Source organism: Furipterus horrens, unplaced genomic scaffold, assembly GCF_987537825.1.
Source record: "Furipterus horrens unplaced genomic scaffold, mFurHor1.1.pri manual_scaffold_1, whole genome shotgun sequence".
Classification (NCBI taxonomy): domain Eukaryota; kingdom Metazoa; phylum Chordata; class Mammalia; order Chiroptera; family Furipteridae; genus Furipterus; species Furipterus horrens.
The window spans coordinates 2,671,005-2,681,744 of record NW_028327171.1 but is presented as its reverse complement, the minus strand read 5'-3'; positions in this window follow the sequence as shown (position 1 = coordinate 2,681,744).

The window sequence follows — 10,740 nt, the reverse complement described above, 5'->3', positions numbered from 1 at the left end:
CTTATTATTTTAAGTTTTAAATTGTGCGCTATTCTTTTTTTAAGTATATTTTCTTGATTATGCTGTTGCAGTTGCCCCAGTTTTTCCCCTTTTTTTCCCCTCTGCCTGGTACCCCCCCTTCCAGCAATCCCCCCTTAGTTCATGTCCATGGGTCATGCATGGAAGTTCTTTGGCTCCACCCTTTCTTGTATTATTCTTAACTTCCCCCTGTCTATTTTGTTCTTACCAGTTATGCTTCTTAGTCCCTGCACCATTTCCCCATTTCTCCCCCTTCCCCCACCCAGCTGACAACCCTCCAAATGATCCCCATACCTATGATTCTGTTCCTGTTCTGGTTGTTTGCTTAGTTTGTTTTTGTTTTTGTTTTTATTCAGTTATTGATAGTTGTGAGTTTGTTGTCATTTTAATGTTCATAGTTTTTACCTTCTTTTTCTTAAATAAGTCCCTTTGACATTTCATATAATAAGGGCTTGGTGATGATGAACTCCTTTAGCTTTATCTTGTCTGGGAAGCACTTTATCTGCCCTTCCATTCTAAATGTCAGCTTTGCTGGATAGAGTAATCTTGGCTGTGGGTCCCTGCTTTTCATCACTTTGAATACTTCTTGCCAGACCATTCTTGCCTGCAAAGTTTCTTTTGAGAAGTCAGCTGATAGTCTTATGGGAACTCCTTTGTAGTTAACTCTGCTTTTCTCTTGCTGCTTTTAAGATTCTGTCTTTATCTTTAACCTTTGGCATTTTAATTATGATGTATCTTGGTGTAGTTCTCCTCTGGGTCCATCTTGTTTGGGACTCTCTGTGCTTCCTGGACTTGTATGTCTATTTCCTTTGCCAAATTAGGGAAGTTTTCTTTCATAATTTTTTCAAATAAGTTTTCAATTTCTTGCTCTTCCTCTTCTCCTTCTAGCACCCCTGTGGTTCAGATGTTGGTACATTAAAGTTGTCCCAGAGGTTCCTAAGCCTCTCCTCATTTCTTTTTTTTTTTTTTTCCTGCATTCATGTTTCTTTCTTTTCTGTTTGAATGTTTAATTCTTCCTTTTGTCCCAAATTGTTGATTTGAATCCTGTCTTCCTTCCCTTCACTGTTGGTTCCCTGTATATTTTTCTTTATTTCACTTTGTATAAACTTCATTTCTTCCTTTATTATTAAAGTTTTTCAGTAGTCTATGAGTTCTCTGCGCATCCTTATCACCAATGTTTTGAACTCTGCATCTCAGAGATTGCTTATCTCCATTTCGTTTAGTTTTTTTCTGGGGTTTTGTTCTGTTCTTTCATTTGGGCCATATTTCTTTGTCTCCTCAATTTGGCAGCCTCCCTGTGTTTAGGTAGAGCTGCTTTTACTCCCTGTCCTGGTAGCATGGCCTGTGTAGCAAAGGCACCTGTAAACTGTGGAGCAGAGCCTTAAGTAATTGCCAGGACGGGGCCACCCACTTCACCACTTTGAGGCTTTGTTTGTGGTGGGGACTCAGGGAGGGGACAATGCCACTGTCTAGCTTCTGGTGATTTTCGTGGCACTTGCCCCATTTCCAGTCACTTCACCCACTTCCTGTATGCGATTGGCTCCCTTCCAGTTGCTGCCCTGGGGTCTGCATACATTTTAAAGCCATGTGGGCCCTTTAAGCAGTGAAAATCAGCACTTTTTTCTACTGCACCAATCTGCACTGGTTTTTACAGCTGGGGGTAATGGGGGTTTATCTTTCCGGTGCTGGAACACTGGGCTGTGTGGTCTGGCCTGGGGCTGGGATTGCTTGCTCCAAGAGTATCCTTCCCAATTTGTATCTAACACACACGTGAATGTGGGACCATTTGTTCCACCGTTACCACCACTTCCTCAAGCCACACTGCCTCTCTGCCCCTCCTACCTATTTTCATGAGGGTTGCATCTTTAAATACTTGGTTGTCGGACTTCCATACAGTCTGGTTTCCTCATGGTTCTGGTTGTTATTTGTTTTTGAGGCCTGGTTGTAATTCTTTCTATGGTTGCACGAGGAGGCAAAGTGTGTCTACGTACGCCTTCATCTTGACCAGGAGTTTCTATTTAGTGGATTTACCATGTATTCCATATAAACCAAGAATAGAGTTGCCTTGGTCAACTTATCCAGAGACCTTGCTATTTTTTACCTCCTGCTTTCCATCCCCCACAAAAGATAAAGGTGGTGTGAACACAACCTTTTCTATTCTCCATAACCATCCTTCTTCCAAAGAGAAACCATACAGATATTAATACAAAGTGCCTGGTTGGTGTAGACTAACTTCACCCTTAGTTAAAAAGAGCAGAGTTCTATAAATGAGTAACTGAAGGAAGCAAGGCATTTCCGGCCCTTGTGTGGTGAGCTCCAGGTTTTCTAGGGTGGTCTCTATGTCAGCTGCCCCTCGTGTTGTTAACCACGTCCCATTTGGGGAAGGAGAAAATATGGACCCGGAAGTAACATGTGAAGCCTAAGACCATGGCAGTATCATGAGCTGACTTCAATTTTTAGCATTTCCTCTGGAAGCTGCATAGTTTGTCCCTAATTCATAGTGGTGAGTGAGGATCTGGCTTCTCCCTCTGCTCCCTTGAACCTGACAAATGGCATGAAGAAACTAGCCTGGCTGCATACTGCCTCAGCACCCCTAACCAATCCCAGTCTGGTGGGTACCCACGAGCTCATTCCATTTCTTCTGAAAGGGAGAGAGTGAGGGCAGCTCCCCTGATTTTCCTCCTTCAACATTTCTTTCTAAAGCACAGCCCCAGGATGCTGGTGATGTCATTAAAAATTAGTAATAAAATCAAAAGGAATGCTGTTGCAAATTTAGTGTCTTCCTACTGTAACCACAAACTTAACCAAAAATTTTTTTTGAACTTTATACTATGCATACTCAGCACTTAGAAATATAAAACATTACTTCAGTAGTTAGTGAATTAATTTTAAAAATTATTCTGATACAAATAAGCTAACCAAGGCAGTGAAAGATCTGTACACTGAAAACTATAAAACATTGGTGAAAGCAGACACAAATAAATGGAAAGATAGCCCATGTTCCTGGGTTAAAAGAATTAATATTCTTAAAATGTCCAAAGCAATCTACAGATCCAATGCAGTTCCTATCAAAATCCCAATGATATTTTTTATACAAATGGAGAAAAAAATCATAAAAATCATGTGGAACCACAAAAAGCCCTGAATAACCAAAGCAATTCTGAGCAAGAAGAATAAAACTGGAGGCATCACACTTCCTGATTTTTAAACTATATTACAAAGCTACAGTCATCAAAACTGTAAGGTACTGGCATAAAAACAGAAACAGAGACCAATGGAACAGAATGAAGAGCCCCAAAATAAGCTCATGCATCTACAGTCAACTGCTCTCCAACAAGGGTCCCGAGAACACACAGTGGGGAAAGGACAGTCTCTTCAATAAATGGTGTTGGGAAAACTGGACAGCCACATGCAAAAGAATGAAATGGACCTTTATCTTATACCACAGACAAAAATCAACTCAAAGTGGATTAAAGACTTACATAGAAGCCCTGAAACCATAAAACTCCCCGGGGTGGGGGGAAGTGAGGAAAACTTCTCGTCGCTGGCCTTGACAGCAATTTTTTGGATATGACACCAGGAGCAAAGGCAGCAAAAGCATAAAACGATAAGTGGGATTGCACTGAATTAAAAAGCTTCTGCACAGCGAAGGAAATAGCACAATGAAAAGGCAACCTTCAGAATGGGAGAAAACATTTGCAAACCATATACCAGATAAGGGATTAATATTCAAAATATATAAGGAACTCAAGCAATTTGACAGCTAAATAAATAACCTGATTTTAAAATGGGCAAAGCAACTGAATTTCTCCAAAGAAGGTAAAGATGCTCAACATCACTAATCATCTGGGAAATGCAAATCAAAACCGCAATAATATATGATCTCACGTCAGTTAGGACAGCCATTATCAAAAAGTCAAGAAATGTTGGAAATGATGTAAAGGACCCTTCGGGCACCGTTGCTGGGATCGTAAATTGGTGCAGCCTCTATGAAAAACAGTATAGAGACTCCCGGGAAAAAAAAATCGAACTACCTTATGATCCAGCAATTCCACTTCTGGTTATAGATCTCAAAGGATTAAAATTGAGATCTCAAAGTGGTACCTGCACTCCCATGTTCACTGAAGCATTATTCAAAATAGCCAAGACACAGAAGCAATCTAAATGTTCACGGGCAAATAAAGTCAATTTTAAGAATGGCACAATGGGAGAGCCAAGATGGCAGAGGAGTAATGGGAGGTACACTAACCCCCTTCCAGGACCAATCTGGAATTACAACTTAATTGTGGAGAAATCATTTGGAATAACCAACCGAACACTAGCTGGAGAGAAGCCTTATAACCACGGAGAGACAGAAAAGTCCGCTTCATCACAACGTGACTGGAAGTGCGGAGATGCAAGAGGGCTGGCTGGGCTCCCATGGGTGGCAGCTGAAGGGACGGAGAAACATCTCAGCAGCCAGGGGTTCCCCCTGAGAAGCGTAGGGTCTAAACCCCCAGCGGGGCTGCCCAGCCGACAGCAACAGAGCCGAGAGTAAAACAGCATCCGGCTGTGAAAACTGAAAAGCCACAGGTTTTTTTGCTGGCCTGAGAGAACAGCTGGAGACAAAGAGCTCTTAAAGGGACCATGTATGAAAATACAGTGGCACCCACTTACCCTGGGCTCCCGCAGAGGGAGAGCAGAGTGGACTAAAGATGCTGAAGGAGAATTTGGGGCAGTAACTTTGAGGAGAGAACCTTGACTCATTCCCCATACTGCAGGCAGGCCACTCCCATCCAAGTGGCGTCAGCCCCCGCCCTCGGTGCTTAAACCTGACGGCTGATCACAGATTAAACAGATTAACAACTAAACGCGACAGACACAGGCAGTAGATCTCTGGTAGCCTCGAACAGGCAGCCTAGGCCCAGACTGGGACACACTCAGACACCACCAGGGGCAGATCCAGGAAATAAAGAAAGTGCACCTCTGTACCAGTGCCCACGATGCAGTGGGAGGAGGGGTTCTCAGTCAGCGAGCTGGAGGGAAGGACCTGCCAAAGAGCAAAACAACAATGACCAAAACCCAAGTGTAACCTGACAGCCCAGATAAGCAGCATAAAGGGCATCCCAAGAGCATCAAATTCAGGAGGTCAAGGAGACTGCACCACTGAATCCCACAGGTCTTCTACCACAGACGGTCACACCACAAAGACAGGAAGTCAAAACAGATCAATCTAAGAAGCAGAAACAAACAAGAACAGCCACAAAAAAGTGAGGAGACAGAGAAACAACCCCCCATTGAAAGGAAAGGAGGAATTCCCAGAAACAGTGCTAAATGAAATAGAGGTAAGCAAATCATCAGACATGGGATTCAAAATAATGATTATAGGGAAGCTCAATGAGCTCAGTGAGCTCAAAGAAAACTAAAAAGAACTCCAGAGGAACTATGAAGAAATCCAGGGAAGCTACAAGGAACTTACTGAGAACTACGCTAGCATGATAAAGGACATAGAAACTATCAATAAGAACCAGGAGGAAATAAAGAATATAATTTCTGAATTGAAAAGCATGGCAGAAGGAATCAAAAGCAGGCTAGAGGAAGCAGAGGATCAGATTAGTGAGCTGGAGGACAAAGCAGAAAAAAACTCCCAGACAGTGCAACAAAATGCAGAAAGACTGCAAAAGAATGAAGAGGCTCTAAGACAGCTGCAGGACAACACGGAATGTCATAATATCCATATCAAAGGAATTCCAGGAGAAGAAGAGGAGCAAGGGATAGCAAACCTGTTTGAAAAAGTAATGACAGAAAACTTCCCTCACATGAGAAGAGAAAGAGTCATGCAAGTCCAGGAAGCACAGAGGGTCCCAATGAAGATGAACCCAAACATGCCCACTCCAAGACACATCATAATTAAAAAGGCAAAACTCAAAGACAAAGAGAGAATCCTAGAAGCAGCAAGAGAGAAACAACCAATAACACACAAGGGAGCTCCAATAAGGCTATCATCAGATTTCTCAACAGAAACACTGCAAACCAGAAGGGAATGGCAAAAAAATATTCCAAGCAATGAAAAACAAAGGCCTGCAACCAAGACTACTCTGCCCAGCAAGGCTCTCATTCAAAATGGGAGATGAAATAAGGAGTTTCCCAGACAAAAAACAGGCTAAAAGAGTACATCTCCACCAAACCAGCATTGCAACGGATATTAAAGGGTCTGCTTTAAGAAGATGAAGAAACCCCCAAGGTACCATATCATGAGTTCATATGTATTGTACCTTTTATTGGTGGTTAAATCACATCAGATGCTTGGCACTGCTGCCGTAATTATGAAATGCTTGTAAAGGATTAAATATCACTGAATACTTTAAATTGTTTTAGTTAAGAGTCTAATCTGGGAAGTTTTCAAATAATACTATTAATGTATAATCTAAGCTTTTCAGATCTATCCACGAATAATCCTGGAACAATATTGCTTGTATTCCTGTCACAGAACAGGTTTTGTAATCTTTAAAAGAAATGAAAATTTATATAATAAAGTTTCAAATAAATGCAAAAAAAAAAAGAGGATGAAGAAACAGAGAGAGGCAGAGAGGAACACAGGTACAAACAGGAAAATCACAATGAATAAGTACCTCAGTAATAACTTCAAATGTAAATGGATTAAATGCACCCATCAAAAGACACAGGGTAGCTGAATGGATAGGAAAACATGACCCACATACATGCTGTCTACAGGAGACCCACCTTAGAACAAAAGATCTACACAGACTGAAAGTGAAGGGATGGAAAAAGATATTTCAAGCAAATGGACATGAAAAAAAGCTGGGGTAGCAATACTTATATCAGACAAAACGGATTTCACAACAAAGGCCATAACAAGAGACATAGAAGGACATTTCATAATACTTATAGGAACAATCCATCAAGGAGATATAACCCTTGTTAACATATATGCACCCAACATAGGTGCACCCATACATAAGGAAAATCTTGAAGGATTTCAAGAAGGATATAGAGAACAACACACTCATAAGAAGGGACTTTAACACCCCATTGTCAACAGGGGACAGATCTTCCAAACAAAGAAACACCAAGGATAGTGAGGCACTGAACAACACTCTAGATCAAATGGACTTAGGTGATTATATATAGAACTTTTCACCCCAAAGAAGCAAAATATACATTCTTCTCAAGTGCACATGGAACATTTTCAAAGGCAGACCACATGGTAGGACACAAAACAAGCCTCAACAAACTCAAGAAAATAGAAATTACATCAGGCATCTTCCCAGATCACAATGGCTTGAAACTAGAAAGCAACCTCAAGGAAAAAAGTCAAAAACATTCAAACTCATGGAGACTGAATAGCATACTATTAAATAATGAATGGGTTAACAATGACATCAAGGAAGAAATCAAAAAGTTTCTGGAAACAAATGGAAATGAACACACCACAGCCCAAAACCTATGGGACACAGCGAAGGCGGTCCTGAGAGGGAAGTTCAGGTAACCCCCAAATAACATGGCACTTCTATACCATGGTTTCGCTCTCACGCGGTTAGAGAATTGGGGAAAACTCCTGTATAACATGAAATTAGGGAAATCCCCGTACAATACTGAACGTGATAAAAGCTTTTAAGAGCGAAAGATAACTCATTTAAAATTTTTCATCTGAGCACGTACATCTTATCAGAACTGCCTGTAGAATTTTCAAATTAATCAGAATTTTAAACCCATTTTGTTCAGGGAGTATTAATTACACTTTAAAACTTTAATTGTGTTTCTCTTTTTGCTACATTACATGTACATATATTAAAATTTTGGGGGTAATACCCAACCTTTTTTAAAAAAATGGTAATTATGTTTTTATTTTTGTGAATTAATTTGTAGCCCTGAACTATGCCTGGCGTACATTTTTAAAAAACCTCTTAGAAGACATTTCATCTCGTGGAACAAAAATTACAGATTTTGAATCGGCTCAAAAAGGGTGAAAAAGTGTCAAATGTTGCAAAAACCTTGGGTTTAGATGAAGTAACAATCTGGACTATACAGAAAAATGAACATAAAATTAGAGCTTGTGTAGCATCCGGAACCTAACCCCCCTCTCTGTACTTGTTCTTTGTTTTGTAAAACGTGGATTTGCATAACATGGCATTTGTTGAGCACATAACAGCCGTGTTATTCAGGGGTTACCTGTTCATAGCAATACAGGCCTGCCTAACAAGGATAGAAGAATGTCAAACAACTTAACCCTGCGTCTGCAAGGACTAGAGGACCGACGACAAACAAAACCCAGAGTGAGGACCGGGAAGGAAATAACCAATACCAGAGCAGAATTAAATGACTTAGAGACTAAAAGAACAATTCAAAGGATCGATAAAACCAGGAGCTGGTTCTTTGAAAAGATAAAGAAAATCGACAAACCTTTAACCAGACTCATCAAGAAAAAAGGAGAGAGGACCCAAATAAATAAAATCAGAAATGAAAGAGGAGAAATCACAACCGATACCACAGAAATACAAAGGATTTTAAGAAATTACCACAAAAACTAATGACACGCACCCTCGCCCACGGCTTCAGACCTTTTGCCCGCGTTGGCTTGCCCTTGACGGTTTTTTATTTATCTTCCCAGCGAGCCCCAGCCCCTCTCTAGGCCAAGGCTTGGCCAGCTCCACGGGTCCCCGGCACGCGCTCCGTCTGGCAGGACACAGTCCTGCGCACCCCGTATAATCCCAGGCCCGGCACTCGGGGATCACTTCAAGCATTTTCCTCTCTTTTAACTCCCCAACGTCGAAATTATTTCTCTAATTTTGATCAATTAAGTTTTTTTGGGGGGGGAGGGCTCACAATTGGGCTCCACTTATAAGAAAAACAGGTAAAGCAAACTTTGCCTAAATGGGACACTCCTTACTCCACCCCTGCCTCCCGTCCCCTGCAAAAAGAATATAAAATGTGTGTAGGAGACGTTCTTCTTACCACTCTGTCTTTTGTAGGAAAGAAATGCCTAATATAGTTTATAACTTTATAACTTTATAAAGACAAAATGCTTCCTGCACCCCCATTGACGGAGTTGTTTTTCTTTTAAAATTATTATAATGTGTCCCCAGCGGCCTATGGGGGACCCACATGTGTTCCCAATATCATAAGACAATAATGGTGGTGGGACTGAACAGCTTTGTGTTGCTGTTTTTCTCCACAAGGGCAAGTCCAGAAGAACACACGTGACGGGGTGTCAGGGTCAGTGACGGGAGGAAGGGCCGCAAGCCGGGGGAGGCCTAGGAGGGTGGCTCAGCGTCGGAGGGGTGTCAGGGGCCGGGCTAAACTAAAGCAGGGGGAGCCCCCGGCAGTCACCCGGGGTGTGCCCACACAGGGGTGCCGCCAGGCCTGGGCGATTCGGAGGGCCAGGCGTGCCGGCGGGGACAAGCTCCGAGGGCATCGCCAAGGCCGAAGAGGGGGCGGGGGCTGGTGGGGGCTGAGCGGGGACAGTTAGGGGACAGGGTCTGTACGATTTGGCGTCTGGAGCGTGGAGGGGCAGCCACAAGGCAGGTGTCAGCAGTGGGGCCTGGGTTTCTTCTGAAGAAACTGAATTTCTTTTTCTCTGGGCACACCCGCGGGTGGTATTTCCTCAGCCGGCAGTTCAGAAAGCTGCATCACAGTCCAGCGTACCTGTAGTTTTTTTCTCCAGATGTCTCCTCTTCCCGAGTTCGTACGGCAAGATTATAATCTCCTGAGGGAGACTGCTCAGGCCTTTAACCAAAAGACGGAAGGAAGGGGGAAGTCCTGAGGCCTGGCCACCCAAGCGGTGCTGGAGGGCGGGTGTCCCGACCCCGCACGCGACCCCTTCCTGGGAAGGGCCGCAGACAAGTATCATCTCCAAGTCCAGGCCTCTGGGAGGCTCATCCCACCCCACGGTGCTGGGGCTCTGCTGCGTCCCGCGGGGAAAAAGCCCTCGTGGGAATCGGACAGGGTTGGACAGCCATTTACGCAGTAAAAGCAGCCAGGCCCGTAGGCGCTAGGCTGCGCCCCATCGTTACGCAGCCCCCTTGCCTCTGGGCCCGTTGGCCTGGGCCAAGCAGAGCCGTGGCCTGGGTCTGAACTTCCCTGGGCCTTCCTTTCACTGGGGCAGGGGACGGCAGGTGGGCGCGGGTGTGCGGGAGGCAGGGGGTTCCAGCGGAGACCACACTCGGGAAATGATCTTTTGCCGTGGAGACGGCATCTGTTAGGAAGCCAGACCCCTCAGAAGCAGCTATGAGGATGACTTTGAACGTTAGAATGTATCAAATCGGGATACAATATTTTACCATGAGATAGTGTTACAGAAACAGGGGAGTCCAAAAACAAACCCGGGAGTTTGCGGCTGGGAGATAGGGAGCAGGAAGCAGCTTTCAGGATGCCCTTGCATGCCTGGAGCTAGTGGCTGGAAACATTGTTGCAAAGATCCGCTTTACTTCCAAGACTCAGGAAGATGGGAGGGATCTTGGACGGTGGGCTGGTACGGAAGAAGCAGACAGAGCCTACGTAGGGTTCTGTGAATGGTCAGGACGGTTTGCAACACCCACTGCGTGAGAGGACGCAGGGAGAGAAAGGAGGCAGGGAGGAAGAGAGAAGGAGCTGTGGACATTTTGGGCTGGCTCTGGCTCTAGGAGGCTCTCTCTCCCAGGCTCTCTCTGGCCCTCACGCCCTCACTCTCGGGCTCTTGTGGGCTCCCTCCATGTGGCTTGGAGCAGGGGTCTCCAGGTGGCT